At 44.0% G+C, this 18,928-nt stretch overlaps 2 long non-coding RNA genes across 3 annotated transcripts in view; one reads left to right on the top strand and one right to left on the bottom strand.

Annotated features, from left to right (window-relative positions):
- The window catches only part of LOC147339775 (uncharacterized), a 34,901-nt gene extending 27,860 nt beyond the window's left edge, over positions 1–7,041 (top strand). Inside the window, exon 2 of the long non-coding RNA XR_015159046.1 lies at positions 6,683–7,041. This is a non-coding gene — a long non-coding RNA (uncharacterized LOC147339775). The remainder of the gene's footprint in view (positions 1–6,682) is intronic.
- Positions 1–18,928, bottom strand: part of LOC147339774 (uncharacterized) — a 144,236-nt gene that overhangs the window by 24,677 nt on the left and 100,631 nt on the right. For both annotated transcript variants that reach the window (XR_015159042.1, XR_015159041.1), the window contains exon 3: positions 1,235–1,399. This is a non-coding gene — a long non-coding RNA (uncharacterized LOC147339774). The remainder of the gene's footprint in view (positions 1–1,234; positions 1,400–18,928) is intronic.

The raw sequence follows: 18,928 nt of genomic DNA, 5'->3' as shown, positions 1-18,928 counted from the left end.
AGGAGACCTTAAAAAGAAAAACTTTTGTAAATAAGGGATTTTCTTGGTTGCCCCATGGATGATTCTCAAGGGTACGGGAAGAGCATGTGTTAATACCAAGAAGATATATTACTGATCAATAGTTGATGCAAACGCTTCTTTCTCATCACCCCAACTTGCCCACATTAAGCCTCACAACTAAGACGACATGAATATGCCAGGATATATTTATCTCCCTCTGTGCATAATTCTTGAGGCTTCCCAGGTGGCTCAGTGGTAAAGAATCTGCCTGCCAATGCAGGAGACCCGGGTTTGATCCCTGGGTTGAGAAGATCCCCTGGAGAGGGGAAGGGCTACTCACTTCAGTACTCTTGCCTGGGAAATCCCATGGACAGAGGGGCCTGGCGGGCTACAGTCCATGGAATCTCAAAAGAATCAGATACAACTGAGCATGCAGACATGCACACACAGTTCTTAGCTTATATTGTTGGTTCAGATCATCTCCCTCAAGATATTTTAACCAGAAGAAATATTTTGCTTTAAATCAGGAGTCCCAGGTCTCGGCTTAAAATCAGTGCTGCTCCAAGAGCATTCTGCGGGGTAGGACTTGGCTACATCTGCCAACCAGCTGCCAGAAACGTACATACATTGAGCAAATTTTCTCTCAGAGATGCAGGAAATTTCGATCTCTTGGAAGAGAAATGGCAACACAGAGAAAAGTTGCCAAAACAGAACAGCAATTCCTCTTCTTACCCTACCGAGACATCCCTCACCCCCATCCCAAGTTTGTAAAAGTCATCCTACAATTCAGAACTTGAAGCTCAGACTTCTCATGTTCTTATCATGGCTTCTGACCTTTCAGCTGACCAACTGATAACCCAGCATAAGAGAGATTAACTAACCATATGCTGAAAGGTTCCACCATCCCTCTGGGAGTATCGAACTACACGGAGAACTCTATGTCCTGGCAGGGGAAACACAGTCTAACCCAATTTTTTTTTTTTTCACCACTACATGCATTTCATGGGCCTGGGAAAAATGGATCTTCTTACTTGTTTAACCAAATTCCATCAAAACAAGACTAGGTGTCACCCAAACAACTAATCAGAGCCTGGATTTTATTGTGGCTCGAGGGGAAAGCAGAAGGATCACTGACATTTTCTTGGCTCTTGAGCTACAGGAGGGGACTTCACAACCCAAAAATTCCTCAAGGGATACCAAATGTCACTATAATTCATATGGAAAGGGGTATTACCTCAAGAATCCAGATATCCTCCTCTTTGTTTTGGCAAGTTGATTGACATAGATGAGGGCAGTCATCTAAAAAGGTCTTCTGGTACACTTGTTCTCAGTGCCTCCTTAGAGTTCAGTCCAAAATATGGCGCTCATTCTTAAAGCCTCACCTCTGATGTCAGAAAACCTGGAAGAAATCTATGCATTATTATCAGCAGAGAGCTACTGCTCAATCTAAAGGCGAGGCCTGCTAGGTAACTTTCCTTCCAAAGCTGAAGATCACTCTCTTCCAATAGAGTTAACAGCCAACACCAGGAAGGCAAAGAACCACAGTTCCTTTCTCAAAACCTCTAGGTCAGGTGCCAAATTTGCCATCATCTCTCCCAGTCACAAGTGGCTACTCCCAGTCGCAAGCACTTGTCTACTTTTTATCCCCACTACCCTTACTTCGGTTCAAGCCATCCTGTCTTCCTTGCATAATCACACCAGCTTGTTTGGTCTGGCTTTTGCAAAAGTTACTGAAGTAGAATTTCCATTTTATAAAACTCACTCCCATTCTGGTGTACATGACTTTTAGTAAGTTCACCAAGTGGTACAACTCTCCCTGTCATCTAGTTTTAGAACATTTCCATCACCCCAAAGAGATCCTTCTTTACTACGGATGGTTAATTTCTGTTCCCACTCAGAGAGTCCTTGGAAGGATTAAGTGTATTACAATGCGTGAAGCCCCTAGGATAGTCCTCACTGAAAGTTAGTGATGACCAATGAATTCTTCGTGTTTTGGCTTAGATTTGGCTTCCTTTTAGAAACTGTCTCTGATCCCATATGTACGAGCTTGTTCCTTTAAATAAATGTGTCCATAATACTCTGTTTCTGTTGTATCATGTTATCATTGCCATCATATTGCCATTTACTGACTTGTCCCCTGGCACTCTCTGAGTTTTTAAGGCAAATTAAACTACTTTGATCACTTCTACCACATGTATGTCCCAGAGAAGAACTCACAGTAAGTGCTCATTAAAATATTTGCTGAACTGAAAAATCTGTGCTAGACATTCTCTCGCCTCCATTCCATTCTCACACCTTTCTTTGTCCAGCTCTCTCTGCCAGAGAGAGAGCTCCATGGACTGCAGCATCTGGACTGCTAACCAGCTGCAGTTTGCTTGACTTTGGCCAAAAGGAGGCTTTGGCAAGACTGAGTGTGTCATCTGAATCCTATTGGGACCATAACTGGTACAATGATGGAGCACAGCCATTACCGTCCAATTCACATTCCTGCTGGGGGTTCGGGTGGCAGAGGGGTCGGGGGGGGGGTTTCTTGGCTGTATTTTGTGGGAGAAGTGATGGTGGGGAAGAGTATGATTTCATTATTAAAATAGCCTGCACTGTTTCTAGTTTTTATTTTTATATGTAGACATGTCATTTGCCATATGCCAGCATGTGTTATTGCCAATGGTTTCCATATGGAATGTTCTTAAAGCATTGGACCTGTGGATCTTGCTATAGTGCACTTTCCTCATGATGACTGGGTAGTAGCATTTGACTTGCTTAATGGAAAATCATAGTCCATCCCAAGTGCTAAAACTCTTCAAGTATCATGATTTTTTTTTTCAGTTCCAACTAATGGTACATTCTCCAGGCAGTTATTTCTAGTTCCACTTGAAAAACAAAGCTGATATGTGATACCATAAGTTCCATTATAAGAATAGGCTCCAGACAGACATGTATCAGACTGAAAAACCAGGGAAGATCTGTAGGTCCAAAGACCACCTCCCAGACACCTGTGTGTCTTGTGTTGATCTGTTAGTGTCTGTTGAGCACACACTCCTTACAGACCACAGCCTTACTTGCTCAGTTCCATAGAAATAGGAGGCTTGGATTGAATATTCAAATAGTTTATGATATAACCATCCCTTGGTGTCAAGTCAGTGTCTTTTTGCATGTGAACTTCAAGTTATTAATAATCACCCACAAGGACTTGGCATTATTACCCCATTTTCACCATTTGCAGTGTTTCTCTAATATGATCAAAGCTCAGATTTCAAAAGCTCTAACTGAACTGTTTTGTTGAAGCCATCAAAATGTGTCACGTACTAAATGTGAGAGGCTACATGAGGAATCGGTGAATTTACAAATCATGTCTTCTAAAAACGCTGCTGTGCTACTTTCCTATGGCTGCTGTAACAAATTTTCACAAATTTAGTGACCTAAAACAAAGCCAACTTATTGTTTTACAGTTCTGGACATCAGAAGTCCAAAATGGGTCTCACTGGATGAAATTCAAGGTGTCGGTGGGGCTGTGTTCTTTCTGCAGGCTCTGGGGGGAATCCATTTCCTTGTCTCTTCCAGCTTTGAGAGGCTGCCTGCATTCCTTGGCTCATGGCCCCCTTTTCCATCTTCAAAGCCAGCAATGGCTGGCCAAACCTTGCTCATATTATATCACTGTGATACTGCCTCATTCTCACATCTCCTTCTCCACCTCTCCTGTCTCCCTCTTTCACTTATAGGATCCTTCTAATTATACTGAACTCACCTGGATAATCCAGGATAACCTCCCCATCTCAAGATCATAACTAAATGACATCTGGTAAGTCCCTTTTGTCACATAAGGTAACATAGCTATAGGCTCCAGAAGTTAGGATGGGAACATCCTTGGGGGCCTTTACTCTGTCTACTACAGCTCCTATTGAATAATTATTTAAAAATTTTGAAACCTCTCCTTTTGAAGTTATAAATAATGAAAAGTAGTGGAAATTAAAGCTATTTTATGAGTGTTTTTAGTTTTTCTCTACAGCCACAAAAATTCCGTAGACACATTCTGTTGCCTGATGTCTTTACATCTTAAAAGAGTATAAAAACAACCACTTCAAAGGGTTTTAATTTTTGAATTTGAAATTAATAATGTAGGTAAAATTACTGTTATAGAGACAGTGCTTGAAATCGTTCCACAGTCATCACAAACCATTTTCCCTGAGTTAGGAAACATAAAGATTTCAGTAGTGATAATGATAACTGTTTAGCTTTCAGATGTTATTTTGTGATTGGAAAGCTCCATGAAACAATTTCATACTTGGTATCCTCTCATCTTCAAAATTAATACAGGAGAAACACAATTTTTGAGTCTACAAATAATTTTCACTTATATGTAGTTTGGGGTTTGGCTTTCTACAAGATAGGAACTAGAAACATTTTTAGGTTTCTGTGGCAGCAGCTTGGAATTCTTGGCCCAAAGAAGAAGCCAACCATCATACGTGATTATCCATTTGAGCAACTGAGAAGGTGATTGCCAGATGTGAAGAAGGCCAGGTTGTCCTTAGCACTGAAGAGGTATCAGCAGCATACTATAGGGAAAACAGTGCAGTAAATGGCTACCTGACAAAATTTGTATTGATCCAAAGGCTAACTGATTGCCAGGTTAAGGGACAAGGGTGGTGTAAGCAGAAAGGGCACCTTCTTTCGTGGTGCCTACATCTGAGTGGAAGATGACAGGGAAGTAATATACAAACAGATAAGTGAGCCAACACAGGAACAGTGTAATTCTAAGAAGGGTAAAAGCTATGGTGACAGTGATGGGTTGGGCTGTGTTTGTGGCAGAGGGAAGGGAATTCTAAGGGAAGATATCTCTGGAGAGGGGACATTTGAGCTCTCATTTGATGAGAAGCAATTCACACTGTAGGTTCTCAAGAGTCCAGATCCCTAGGACCCCTCTCTTCATCTCCAAAGTGAGGTATATATACTACTGAGAGTGAGCAAGTTAACCAACTGGAGTACAGGGTGGAAAGATTAAATTTTCAAATTTTAATTTCTTTCTTATTTTCTGGTTTAAAATAAATATGAGTAGATGTTTTAATCTTTCCACCCTGTACTCTTAGGATGACAGGTTGGAACTCCTTGCTGTCCAAGGGACTCTCAACAGTCTTCTCCAGCACCACAGTTCAAAAGCATCAATTCTTCAGTGCTCGACCTTTATGGTCCAACTCTCACACCTGTATGTGGTTACTAGAAATGATTTATTCTAGTTAAAATTAGACAATAGCATTTCCAAATCCACTTAATTGGTTCTTCCAAAACGCAATACTCTGAACTACTCCTGAGTGAGAGTGACTATATATCTTAGGGACCAAGTGTAGGTAGGGTGCCATAGTAAAGAGTGAGCAAGGTAACAAACTGGAATATTTTACATATTATTCACAAGGTATAAAGTTTCAGTGTATATATATACAAACACACACACATATGTGTGCATGGGTATGTATATATACATATATATATAAATTCATACTGCCACACTCTTAGTACTTATCTTTAACAATTCATTGTCTTCTATGAGGGAGTTCATTAAGAGAAGACCCTGTTCAACAATTGTCACCAACAAAGGCTGCCATGGTTACCACTGCTCCCTTCCCCAGAGCATCCTTAATGGTTTGCAAGGCCTTGAGATCACTTCCTGCACAGCCTGCAGTCCCCGAGGGAATGTACTAATACGCACCCCACATTCAAACAGTTGATTCTAAATACACGGTGATACCACAAAAATTGTCAAGGTAATGCACACGATGCGCTTTTATTTAGGTCTAAATCAGTGAAACAAAGTATTCACTGCAAGGTACAAACTTTTTTTAGCTTGCAAAGAACAAAATCGTCTTATATTTGAACACAAAGTATCTTGCAGAATTTGAAAAATAGGTTTTACATGAAATTCATACTTAATTGTCAGTTATTTTGAGACTATGGAACAAAGAAAATAAACTTATGTTAACTGGGGCTGCTTAAGCTGTATCTTTTTCAGATTCTTTTTTTTTTTATTTCCTTTACACTTTTACAGTCATAAATAGATAGAATAGACAAGGTTTGGAGGAGACACACTCTCCCTGCCATGTGACCCATCAGAGTTGACTTAGAGAGATGAGGCTGGCAGGGAGTTTGGAGGCCTCTTTAGGGGACTTACAAATGCCTCATTTCTCCCACCGAAACATCTGAATTGCTCCCCATCCCCCGCTAGAGGTGTCAGGGTGGGGCTTTGTGATGTCAAGGCCCACCCAGGGCCACCATTGGCTGGGCAGGAGATTTGCTGACCTCATAAAGCATGAGGGTGTGTCTCCCTGGGGAGGGGTATATATAGCGGTGCTCAGGGGCTCTGGAGCAGACCACTGGGAGGCCTCAAAATGACTAAGCGGACTGGGAAGCCCCAAGGCTCCAGAGTAGTTAGGAAACACCTGCCTCCTGTTACCCGGGACAAAAGGATGAAGACCTCCTCTCAACTGAGGCCCCCCAAAAATGTCAAGGTCAGCTGAGGCCACCCAAACTCCTCTTCCCATTGACCCCACCCCATAAGACCCCCTGCCCTGGCCTTGCCTGGCACATAACCCTTCTCTGCCCACACCCCTTCTCCTGAAGCTGTCGTTCCTGTCCACCTTCACCCTCTTCCCCAAACCAATGCCATTCTCTACCCCTCTCTTGTTTTCTCCAGGTGGCCAGGGCAAGTGCGAGAGTGAATAATCACCTTCAGGCAAAGCTGACCAAGAAAACTTCTCAGAAACCACCCACCACAAGGAACCTTAGACAAAACGGAGGCTCAAAGCTCTGTAGCCAGTGTTGCAAGGTGAATGAAGAGCTGAATCAGAACGGACCAGAGGAGATCCCAGAGAGTGTGGAGATCCCTGTCATTCCAGCGGGACCGGTGGGCAGCCAGTGACTTGAAGGCATGGCTAGAGACCTCAGAATTCTTCGGGGGTCTTGCCGCTGAGTACTGGCCAACAGTACAGACGTGACTATTATACCAACTCCATACATTAAGAATGAAAATAAAATCAACCTGATGTGAAATTATGTTTGTCTCTGAGTTCTCTGAGAGTGGGGGCAGAGAGGGCAGGGCAGGGATAAATGTGTGAAGAGGGAGAGAGATGGGTCCTGTGGGGTTGGAGATGGGCCCAGAAGGTCCAGTTTGCCAGAAAGTAGGGGGGGAAGAACTGGTTCCAGACTCAGCTTCAAAGATACACTTCCCATGGGAGAAGAGGAAGAGGACTTGGTATTTTTCTGCGTGCGTGCAGAGATGGAAACTGAGCCGGGGAGCCGTGCCATGTGTGCGGTGGCAGTGCCATTTGCTAAAAAGGCATAGAAGGAAGTTGCCCCATAAAAGGAATGGAATATTGACATTTGCAGCAACATGGAAGGTATACTATGAAGTAAAATAACTCAGACAGAGATAGACAAATACTGTATGATATCACTTATAGAATCTAAAAACACCACCAAGTAGAGAATATAACAAAAATGGAGGCTCACAAATACAGAGAACAATCTACTGGTTACCAGCGGGGAGGGGATGAGGGAAGGGCTATACAGAGGTGGGGGAGTGGGAGGCACACCGTGTTAGGTGTAAGATGAGCTCAAGGATGTATTGTACAACGTGGGGAAGAGTGCCAGTACTCTGTATTAACTATAAATGGAAGGCAAACGTTAACAGTTGTATAATAAGAAAGAAAAGGAAAGGAAGAGGGGGGAGGAAGGAGGGAAGAAAGGAAGGAAAGCATGGTGTTTTTGGACATCACAAAGCCAACATTGATTAGGCCATTTTTAGCAAAGGAATGTAGTTTATTTTTTTTAATTCATTTATTTTCATTGGAGGCTAATTACTTTACAATGCTGTAGTGGTTTTTGCCATACTTGACATGAATCCATCACGGGTGTACACGTCTTCCCCATCCTAAACCCCCCTCCCACCTCCCTCCCCATCCCATTCCTCTGGGTCATCCCAGTGCACCAGCCCCGAGCACCCTGTCTCATGCATCGAACCTGGACTGGCGATCTGATTCACTTACGATAATATACATGTTTAAAACCTATTCTCTCAGATCATCCCACCCTCGCCTTCTCCCACAGAGTCCAAAAGACCGTTCTGTACATCTGTGTCTCTTTAATGGTCTCGCATACAGGGTTATCCTTACCATCTTTCTAAATTCCATATATATGCGTTAGTATTCTGTATTGGTGTTTTTCTTTCTGACTTATTTCACTCTGTATAATAGGCTCCAGTTTCATCCACCTCATTAGAACGGATTCAAGGGTGTTCTTTTTAATGGCTGAGTAATAGTCCATTGTGTATATGCACCAGTGCTTTCTTGTCCGTTCGCCTGCTGATGGACATCTAGGTTGCTTCCATGTCCTGCCTATTGGAAACAGTGCTGTGATGAACAAAGGGGTACACGTTGTCTCTTTCAATTCTGGTTTCTTCGATGTGTATGCCCAGCAGTGAGATTGCTGGGTCCTATGGCAGTTCCAGTTCCAGTTTTTTAAGGAATCTCCACACTGTTCTCCATAGTGGCTGTACTAGTTTGCATTCCCCACAACAGAGTAAGAGGGTTCCCTTTTCTCAAGCATTTATTGCTTGTAGATGTTTGGATAGCAGCCATCCTGACCGGCGTGAGATGGTACCTCATTGTGGTTTTGATTTGCATTTCTCTGATAATGAGTGATGTTCAGCATCTTTTCATGTGTTTGTTATCCATCTGTATGTCTTCTTTGGACCAAAGGACTTTAGAATGGAGCAATGGGCTCCCACAGGTGGAGCAGGGGGAGTAGCCCACCTCCCACCTCCCGTGCAGGCAATACTGGGGGGCATTGCCCACGAAGACTTTTATTACAAGAATAAACCCAAGTAAACGCTGGTTCTGTTTTGATTACCATCTCCATACTCCAGTATTCTAAAATAATGTCAGTAATGAAATACGTTTCCTCTGCAAAACCAAATTGTGTTGGTTTAAGTTTGAAAAGTTGGTTGTCATATATGTCAGGTTTTAATATTTTACATATTATTCACAAGGTATAAAGTTTTAGTGTACATATATATAAACGCACACAAGTGTGTGCATGTGTATGTATATATAAATATATATATATATATATATATATAAATTCACACGGCCACAGTCTTAGTACTTATCTTTAACAATTCATTGTCTTCTATGAGGGAGTTCATTAGGAGAAGACCCTGTTCAACAATTGTCACCAACACAGGCTGCCATGGTTACCACTGCTCCCTTCCCCAGAGCATCCTTAATGGTTTGCAAGGCCTTGAGATCACTTCCTGCACAGCCTGCAGTCCCCGAGGGAATGTACTAATACGCACCCCACATTCAAACAGTTGATTCTAAATACACGGTGATACCACAAAAATTGTTAAGGTAATGCACACGATGCGCTTTTATTTAGGTCTAAATCAGTGAAACAAAGTATTCACTGCAAGGTACAAACTTTTTTTAGCTTGCAAAGAACAAAATCGTCTTATATTTGAACACAAAGTATCTTGCAGAATTTGAAAAATAGGTTTTACATGAAATTCATACTTAATTGTCAGTTATTTTGAGACTATGGAACAAAGAAAATAAACTTATGTTAACTGGGGCTGCTTAAGCTGTATCTTTTTCAGATTTTTTTTTTTTATTTCCTTTACACTTTTACAGTCATAAATAGATAGAATAGACAAGGTTTGGAGGAGACACACTCTCCCTGCCATGTGACCCATCAGAGTTGACTTAGAGAGATGAGGCTGGCAGGGAGTTTGGAGGCCTCTTTAGGGGAATTACAAATGCCTCATTTCTCCCACCGAAACATCTGAATTGCTCCCCATCCCCCGCTAGAGGTGTCAGGGTGGGGCTTTGTGATGTCAAGGCCCACCCAGGGCCACCATTGGCTGGGCAGGAGACTTGCTGACCTCATAAAGCATGAGGGTGTGTCTCCCTGGGGAGGGGTATATATAGCGGTGCTCAGGGGCTCTGGAGCAGACCACTGGGAGGCCTCAAAATGACTAAGCGGACTGGGAAGCCCCAAGGCTCCAGAGTAGGCAGGCTCCACCTGCCTCCTGTTACCCGGGACAAAAGGATGAAGACCTCCTCTCAACTGAGGCCCCCAAAAAATGTCAAGGTCAGCTGAGGCCACCCAAACTCCTCTTCCCATTGACCCCACCCCATAAGACCCCCTGCCCTGGCCTTGCCTGGCACATAACCCTTCTCTGCCCACACCCCTTCTCCTGAAGCTGTCGTTCCTGTCCACCTTCACCCTCTTCCCCAAACCAATGCCATTCTCTACCCCTCTCTTGTTTTCTCCAGGTGGCCAGGGCAAGTGCGAGAGTGAATAATCACCTTCAGGCAAAGCTGACCAAGAAAACTTCTCAGAAACCACCCACCACAAGGAACCTTAGACAAAACGGAGGCTCAAAGCTCTGTAGCCAGTGTTGCAAGGTGAATGAAGAGCTGAATCAGAACGGACCAGAGGAGGTCCCAGAGAGCGTGGAGATCCCTGTCATTCCAGCGGGACCGGTGGGCAGCCAGTGACTTGAAGGCATGGCTAGAGACCTCAGAATTCTTCGGGGGTCTTGCCGCTGAGTACTGGCCAACAGTACAGACGTGACTATTATACCAACTCCATACATTAAGAATGAAAATAAAATCAACCTGATGTGAAATTATGTTTGTCTCTGAGTTCTCTGAGAGTGGGGGCAGAGAGGGCAGGGCAGGGATAAATGTGTGAAGAGGGAGAGAGATGGGTCCTGTGGGGTTGGAGATGGGCCCAGAAGGTCCAGTTTGCCAGAAAGTAGGGGGGGAAGAACTGGTTCCAGACTCAGCTTCAAAGATACACTTCCCATGGGAGAAGAGGAAGAGGACTTGGTGTTTTTCTGCGTGCGTGCAGAGATGGAAACTGAGCCGGGGAGCCGTGCCATGTGTGCGGTGGCAGTGCCATTTGCTAAAAAGGCATAGAAGGAAGTTGCCCCATAAAAGGAATGGAATATTGACATTTGCAGCAACATGGAAGGTATACTATGAAGTAAAATAACTCAGACAGAGATAGACAAATACTGTATGATATCACTTATAGAATCTAAAAACACCACCAAGTAGAGAATATAACAAAAATGGAGGCTCACAAATACAGAGAACAATCTACTGGTTACCAGCGGGGAGGGGATGAGGGAAGGGCTATACAGAGGTGGGGGAGTGGGAGGCACACCGTGTTAGGTGTAAGATGAGCTCAAGGATGTATTGTACAACGTGGGGAAGAGTGCCAGTACTCTGTATTAACTATAAATGGAAGGCAAACGTTAACAGTTGTATAATAAGAAAGAAAAGGAAAGGAAGAGGGGGGAGGAAGGAGGGAAGAAAGGAAGGAAAGCATGGTGTTTTTGGACATCACAAAGCCAACATTGATTAGGCCATTTTTAGCAAAGGAATGTAGTTTATTTTTTTTAATTCATTTATTTTCATTGGAGGCTAATTACTTTACAATGCTGTAGTGGTTTTTGCCATACTTGACATGAATCCATCACGGGTGTACACGTCTTCCCCATCCTAAACCCCCCTCCCACCTCCCTCCCCATCCCATTCCTCTGGGTCATCCCAGTGCACCAGCCCCGAGCACCCTGTCTCATGCATCGAACCTGGACTGGCGATCTGATTCACTTACGATAATATACATGTTTAAAACCTATTCTCTCAGATCATCCCACCCTCGCCTTCTCCCACAGAGTCCAAAAGACCGTTCTGTACATCTGTGTCTCTTTAATGGTCTCGCATACAGGGTTATCCTTACCATCTTTCTAAATTCCATATATATGCGTTAGTATTCTGTATTGGTGTTTTTCTTTCTGACTTATTTCACTCTGTATAATAGGCTCCAGTTTCATCCACCTCATTAGAACGGATTCAAGGGTGTTCTTTTTAATGGCTGAGTAATAGTCCATTGTGTATATGCACCAGTGCTTTCTTGTCCGTTCGCCTGCTGACGGACATCTAGGTTGCTTCCATGTCCTGCCTATTGGAAACAGTGCTGTGATGAACAAAGGGGTACACGTTGTCTCTTTCAATTCTGGTTTCTTCGATGTGTATGCCCAGCAGTGAGATTGCTGGGTCCTATGGCAGTTCCAGTTCCAGTTTTTTAAGGAATCTCCACACTGTTCTCCATAGTGGCTGTACTAGTTTGCATTCCCCACAACAGAGTAAGAGGGTTCCCTTTTCTCAAGCATTTATTGCTTGTAGATGTTTGGATAGCAGCCATCCTGACCGGCGTGAGATGGTACCTCATTGTGGTTTTGATTTGCATTTCTCTGATAATGAGTGATGTTCAGCATCTTTTCATGTGTTTGTTATCCATCTGTATGTCTTCTTTGGACCAAAGGACTTTAGAATGGAGCAATGGGCTCCCACAGGTGGAGCAGGGGGAGTAGCCCACCTCCCACCTCCCGTGCAGGCAATACTGGGGGGCATTGCCCACGAAGACTTTTATTACAAGAATAAACCCAAGTAAACGCTGGTTCTGTTTTGATTACCATCTCCATACTCCAGTATTCTAAAATAATGTCAGTAATGAAAAACGTTTCCTCTGCAAAACCAAATTGTGTTGGTTTAAGTTTGAAAAGTTGGTTGTCATATATGTCAGGTTTTAATATTTTACATATTATTCACAAGGTATAAAGTTTTAGTGTACATATATATAAACGCACACAAGTGTGTGCATGTGTATGTATATAAAAATATATATATATATATAAATTCACACGGCCACAGTCTTAGTACTTATCTTTAACAATTCATTGTCTTCTATGAGGGAGTTCATTAGGAGAAGACCCTGTTCAACAATTGTCACCAACACAGGCTGCCATGGTTACCACTGCTCCCTTCCCCAGAGCATCCTTAATGGTTTGCAAGGCCTTGAGATCACTTCCTGCACAGCCTGCAGTCCCCGAGGGAATGTACTAATACGCACCCCACATTCAAACAGTTGATTCTAAATACACGGTGATACCACAAAAATTGTTAAGGTAATGCACACGATGCGCTTTTATTTAGGTCTAAATCAGTGAAACAAAGTATTCACTGCAAGGTACAAACTTTTTTTAGCTTGCAAAGAACAAAATCGTCTTATATTTGAACACAAAGTATCTTGCAGAATTTGAAAAATAGGTTTTACATGAAATTCATACTTAATTGTCAGTTATTTTGAGACTATGGAACAAAGAAAATAAACTTATGTTAACTGGGGCTGCTTAAGCTGTATCTTTTTCAGATTTTTTTTTTTTATTTCCTTTACACTTTTACAGTCATAAATAGATAGAATAGACAAGGTTTGGAGGAGACACACTCTCCCTGCCATGTGACCCATCAGAGTTGACTTAGAGAGATGAGGCTGGCAGGGAGTTTGGAGGCCTCTTTAGGGGAATTACAAATGCCTCATTTCTCCCACCGAAACATCTGAATTGCTCCCCATCCCCCGCTAGAGGTGTCAGGGTGGGGCTTTGTGATGTCAAGGCCCACCCAGGGCCACCATTGGCTGGGCAGGAGACTTGCTGACCTCATAAAGCATGAGGGTGTGTCTCCCTGGGGAGGGGTATATATAGCGGTGCTCAGGGGCTCTGGAGCAGACCACTGGGAGGCCTCAAAATGACTAAGCGGACTGGGAAGCCCCAAGGCTCCAGAGTAGGCAGGCTCCACCTGCCTCCTGTTACCCGGGACAAAAGGATGAAGACCTCCTCTCAACTGAGGCCCCCAAAAAATGTCAAGGTCAGCTGAGGCCACCCAAACTCCTCTTCCCATTGACCCCACCCCATAAGACCCCCTGCCCTGGCCTTGCCTGGCACATAACCCTTCTCTGCCCACACCCCTTCTCCTGAAGCTGTCGTTCCTGTCCACCTTCACCCTCTTCCCCAAACCAATGCCATTCTCTACCCCTCTCTTGTTTTCTCCAGGTGGCCAGGGCAAGTGCGAGAGTGAATAATCACCTTCAGGCAAAGCTGACCAAGAAAACTTCTCAGAAACCACCCACCACAAGGAACCTTAGACAAAACGGAGGCTCAAAGCTCTGTAGCCAGTGTTGCAAGGTGAATGAAGAGCTGAATCAGAACGGACCAGAGGAGGTCCCAGAGAGCGTGGAGATCCCTGTCATTCCAGCGGGACCGGTGGGCAGCCAGTGACTTGAAGGCATGGCTAGAGACCTCAGAATTCTTCGGGGGTCTTGCCGCTGAGTACTGGCCAACAGTACAGACGTGACTATTATACCAACTCCATACATTAAGAATGAAAATAAAATCAACCTGATGTGAAATTATGTTTGTCTCTGAGTTCTCTGAGAGTGGGGGCAGAGAGGGCAGGGCAGGGATAAATGTGTGAAGAGGGAGAGAGATGGGTCCTGTGGGGTTGGAGATGGGCCCAGAAGGTCCAGTTTGCCAGAAAGTAGGGGGGGAAGAACTGGTTCCAGACTCAGCTTCAAAGATACACTTCCCATGGGAGAAGAGGAAGAGGACTTGGTGTTTTTCTGCGTGCGTGCAGAGATGGAAACTGAGCCGGGGAGCCGTGCCATGTGTGCGGTGGCAGTGCCATTTGCTAAAAAGGCATAGAAGGAAGTTGCCCCATAAAAGGAATGGAATATTGACATTTGCAGCAACATGGAAGGTATACTATGAAGTAAAATAACTCAGACAGAGATAGACAAATACTGTATGATATCACTTATAGAATCTCAAAACACCACCAAGTAGAGAATATAACAAAAATGGAGGCTCACAAATACAGAGAACAATCTACTGGTTACCAGCGGGGAGGGGATGAGGGAAGGGCTATACAGAGGTGGGGGAGTGGGAGGCACACCGTGTTAGGTGTAAGATGAGCTCAAGGATGTATTGTACAACGTGGGGAAGAGTGCCAGTACTCTGTATTAACTATAAATGGAAGGCAAACGTTAACAGTTGTATAATAAGAAAGAAAAGGAAAGGAAGAGGGGGGAGGAAGGAGGGAAGAAAGGAAGGAAAGCATGGTGTTTTTGGACATCACAAAGCCAACATTGATTAGGCCATTTTTAGCAAAGGAATGTAGTTTATTTTTTTTAATTCATTTATTTTCATTGGAGGCTAATTACTTTACAATGCTGTAGTGGTTTTTGCCATACTTGACATGAATCCATCACGGGTGTACACGTCTTCCCCATCCTAAACCCCCCTCCCACCTCCCTCCCCATCCCATTCCTCTGGGTCATCCCAGTGCACCAGCCCCGAGCACCCTGTCTCATGCATCGAACCTGGACTGGCGATCTGATTCACTTACGATAATATACATGTTTAAAACCTATTCTCTCAGATCATCCCACCCTCGCCTTCTCCCACAGAGTCCAAAAGACCGTTCTGTACATCTGTGTCTCTTTAATGGTCTCGCATACAGGGTTATCCTTACCATCTTTCTAAATTCCATATATATGCGTTAGTATTCTGTATTGGTGTTTTTCTTTCTGACTTATTTCACTCTGTATAATAGGCTCCAGTTTCATCCACCTCATTAGAACGGATTCAAGGGTGTTCTTTTTAATGGCTGAGTAATAGTCCATTGTGTATATGCACCAGTGCTTTCTTGTCCGTTCGCCTGCTGATGGACATCTAGGTTGCTTCCATGTCCTGCCTATTGGAAACAGTGCTGTGATGAACAAAGGGGTACACGTTGTCTCTTTCAATTCTGGTTTCTTCGATGTGTATGCCCAGCAGTGAGATTGCTGGGTCCTATGGCAGTTCCAGTTCCAGTTTTTTAAGGAATCTCCACACTGTTCTCCATAGTGGCTGTACTAGTTTGCATTCCCCACAACAGAGTAAGAGGGTTCCCTTTTCTCAAGCATTTATTGCTTGTAGATGTTTGGATAGCAGCCATCCTGACCGGCGTGAGATGGTACCTCATTGTGGTTTTGATTTGCATTTCTCTGATAATGAGTGATGTTCAGCATCTTTTCATGTGTTTGTTATCCATCTGTATGTCTTCTTTGGACCAAAGGACTTTAGAATGGAGCAATGGGCTCCCACAGGTGGAGCAGGGGGAGTAGCCCACCTCCCACCTCCCGTGCAGGCAATACTGGGGGGCATTGCCCACGAAGACTTTTATTACAAGAATAAACCCAAGTAAACGCTGGTTCTGTTTTGATTACCATCTCCATACTCCAGTATTCTAAAATAATGTCAGTAATGAAATACGTTTCCTCTGCAAAACCAAATTGTGTTGGTTTAAGTTTGAAAAGTTGGTTGTCATATATGTCAGGTTTTAATATATTACATATTATTCACAAGGTATAAAGTTTTAGTGTACATATATATAAACGCACACAAGTGTGTGCATGTGTATGTATATATAAATATATATATATATATATATATATATATATAAATTCACACGGCCACAGTCTTAGTACTTATCTTTAACAATTCATTGTCTTCTATGAGGGAGTTCATTAGGAGAAGACCCTGTTCAACAATTGTCACCAACACAGGCTGTCATGGTTACCACTGCTCCCTTCCCCAGAGCATCCTTAATGGTTTGCAAGGCCTTGAGATCACTTCCTGCACAGCCTGCAGTCCCCGAGGGAATGTACTAATACGCACCCCACATTCAAACAGTTGATTCTAAATACACGGTGATACCACAAAAATTGTCAAGGTAATGCACACGATGCGCTTTTATTTAGGTCTAAATCAGTGAAACAAAGTATTCACTGCAAGGTACAAACTTTTTTTAGCTTGCAAAGAACAAAATCGTCTTATATTTGAACACAAAGTATCTTGCAGAATTTGAAAAATAGGTTTTACATGAAATTCATACTTAATTGTCAGTTATTTTGAGACTATGGAACAAAGAAAATAAACTTATGTTAACTGGGGCTGCTTAAGCTGTATCTTTTTCAGATTTTTTTTTTTTTATTTCCTTTACACTTTTACAGACATAAATAGATAGAATAGACAAGGTTTGGAGGAGACACACTCTCCCTGCCATGTGACCCATCAGAGTTGACTTAGAGAGATGAGGCTGGCAGGGAGTTTGGAGGCCTCTTTAGGGGAATTACAAATGCCTCATTTCTCCCACCGAAACATCTGAATTGCTCCCCATCCCCCACTAGAGGTGTCAGGATGGGGCTTTGTGATGTCAAGGCCCACCCAGGGCCACCATTGGCTGGGCAGGAGACTTGCTGACCTCATAAAGCATGAGGGTGTGTCTCCCTGGGGAGGGGTATATATAGCGGTGCTCAGGGGCTCTGGAGCAGACCACTGGGAGGCCTCAAAATGACTAAGCGGACTGGGAAGCCCCAAGGCTCCAGAGTAGGCAGGCTCCACCTGCCTCCTGTTACCCGGGACAAAAGGATGAAGACCTCCTCTCAACTGAGGCCCCCAAAAAATGTCAAGGTCAGCTGAGGCCACCCAAACTCCTCTTCCCATTGACCCCACCCCATAAGACCCCCTGCCCTGGCCTTGCCTGGCACATAACCCTTCTCTGCCCACACCCCTTCTCCTGAAGCTGTCGTTCCTGTCCACCTTCACCCTCTTCCCCAAACCAATGCCATTCTCTACCCCTCTCTTGTTTTCTCCAGGTGGCCAGGGCAAGTGCGAGAGTGAATAATCACCTTCAGGCAAAGCTGACCAAGAAAACTTCTCAGAAACCACCCACCACAAGGAACCTTAGACAAAACGGAGGCTCAAAGCTCTGTAGCCAGTGTTGCAAGGTGAATGAAGAGCTGAATCAGAACGGACCAGAGGAGGTCCCAGAGAGCGTGGAGATCCCTGTCATTCCAGCGGGACCGGTGGGCAGCCAGTGACTTGAAGGCATGGCTAGAGACCTCAGAATTCTTCGGGGGTCTTGCCGCTGAGTACTGGCCAACAGTACAGACGTGACTATTATACCAACTCCATACATTAAGAATGAAAATAAAATCAACCTGATGTGAAATTATGTTTGTCTCTGAGTTCTCTGAGAGTGGGGGCAGAGAGGGCAGGGCAGGGATAAATGTGTGAAGAGGGAGAGAGATGGGTCCTGTGGGGTTGGAGATGGGCCCAGAAGGTCCAGTTTGCCAGAAAGTAGGGGGGGAAGAACTGGTTCCAGACTCAGCTTCAAAGATACACTTCCCATGGGAGAAGAGGAAGAGGACTTGGTGTTTTTCTGCGTGCGTGCAGAGATGGAAACTGAGCCGGGGAGCCGTGCCATGTGTGCGGTGGCAGTGCCATTTGCTAAAAAGGCATAGAAGGAAGTTGCCCCATAAAAGGAATGGAATATTGACATTTGCAGCAACATGGAAGGTATACTATGAAGTAAAATAACTCAGACAGAGATAGACAAATACTGTATGATATCACTTATAGAATCTAAAAACACCACCAAGTAGAGAATATAACAAAAATGGAGGCTCACAAATACAGAGAACAATCTACTGGTTACCAGCGGGGAGGGGATGAGGGAAGGGCTATACAGAGGTGGGGGAGTGGGAGGCACACCGTGTTAGGTGTAAGATGAGCTCAAGGATGTATTGTACAACGTGGGGAAGAGTGCCAGTACTCTGTATTAACTATAAATGGAAGGCAAACGTTAACAGTTGTATAATAAGAAAGAAAAGGAAAGGAAGAGGGGGGAGGAAGGAGGGAAGAAAGGAAGGAAAGCATGGTGTTTTTGGACATCACAAAGCCAACATTGATTAGGCCATTTTTAGCAAAGGAATGTAGTTTATTTTTTTTAATTCATTTATTTTCATTGGAGGCTAATTACTTTACAATGCTGTAGTGGTTTTTGCCATACTTGACATGAATCCATCACGGGTGTACACGTCTTCCCCATCCTAAACCCCCCTCCCACCTCCCTCCCCATCCCATTCCTCTGGGTCATCCCAGTGCACCAGCCCCGAGCACCCTGTCTCATGCATCGAACCTGGACTGGCG

The sequence above is a fragment of the Bos grunniens genome, chromosome X, assembly GCF_055505025.1.
Source record: "Bos grunniens cultivar Pamir isolate PY7600 chromosome X, Bosgru_T2T1.0, whole genome shotgun sequence".
Lineage (NCBI taxonomy): Eukaryota > Metazoa > Chordata > Mammalia > Artiodactyla > Bovidae > Bos > Bos grunniens.
The sequence above is the reverse complement of the archived record's forward strand: the minus strand, read 5'-3'. Positions and strand labels throughout refer to the sequence as shown.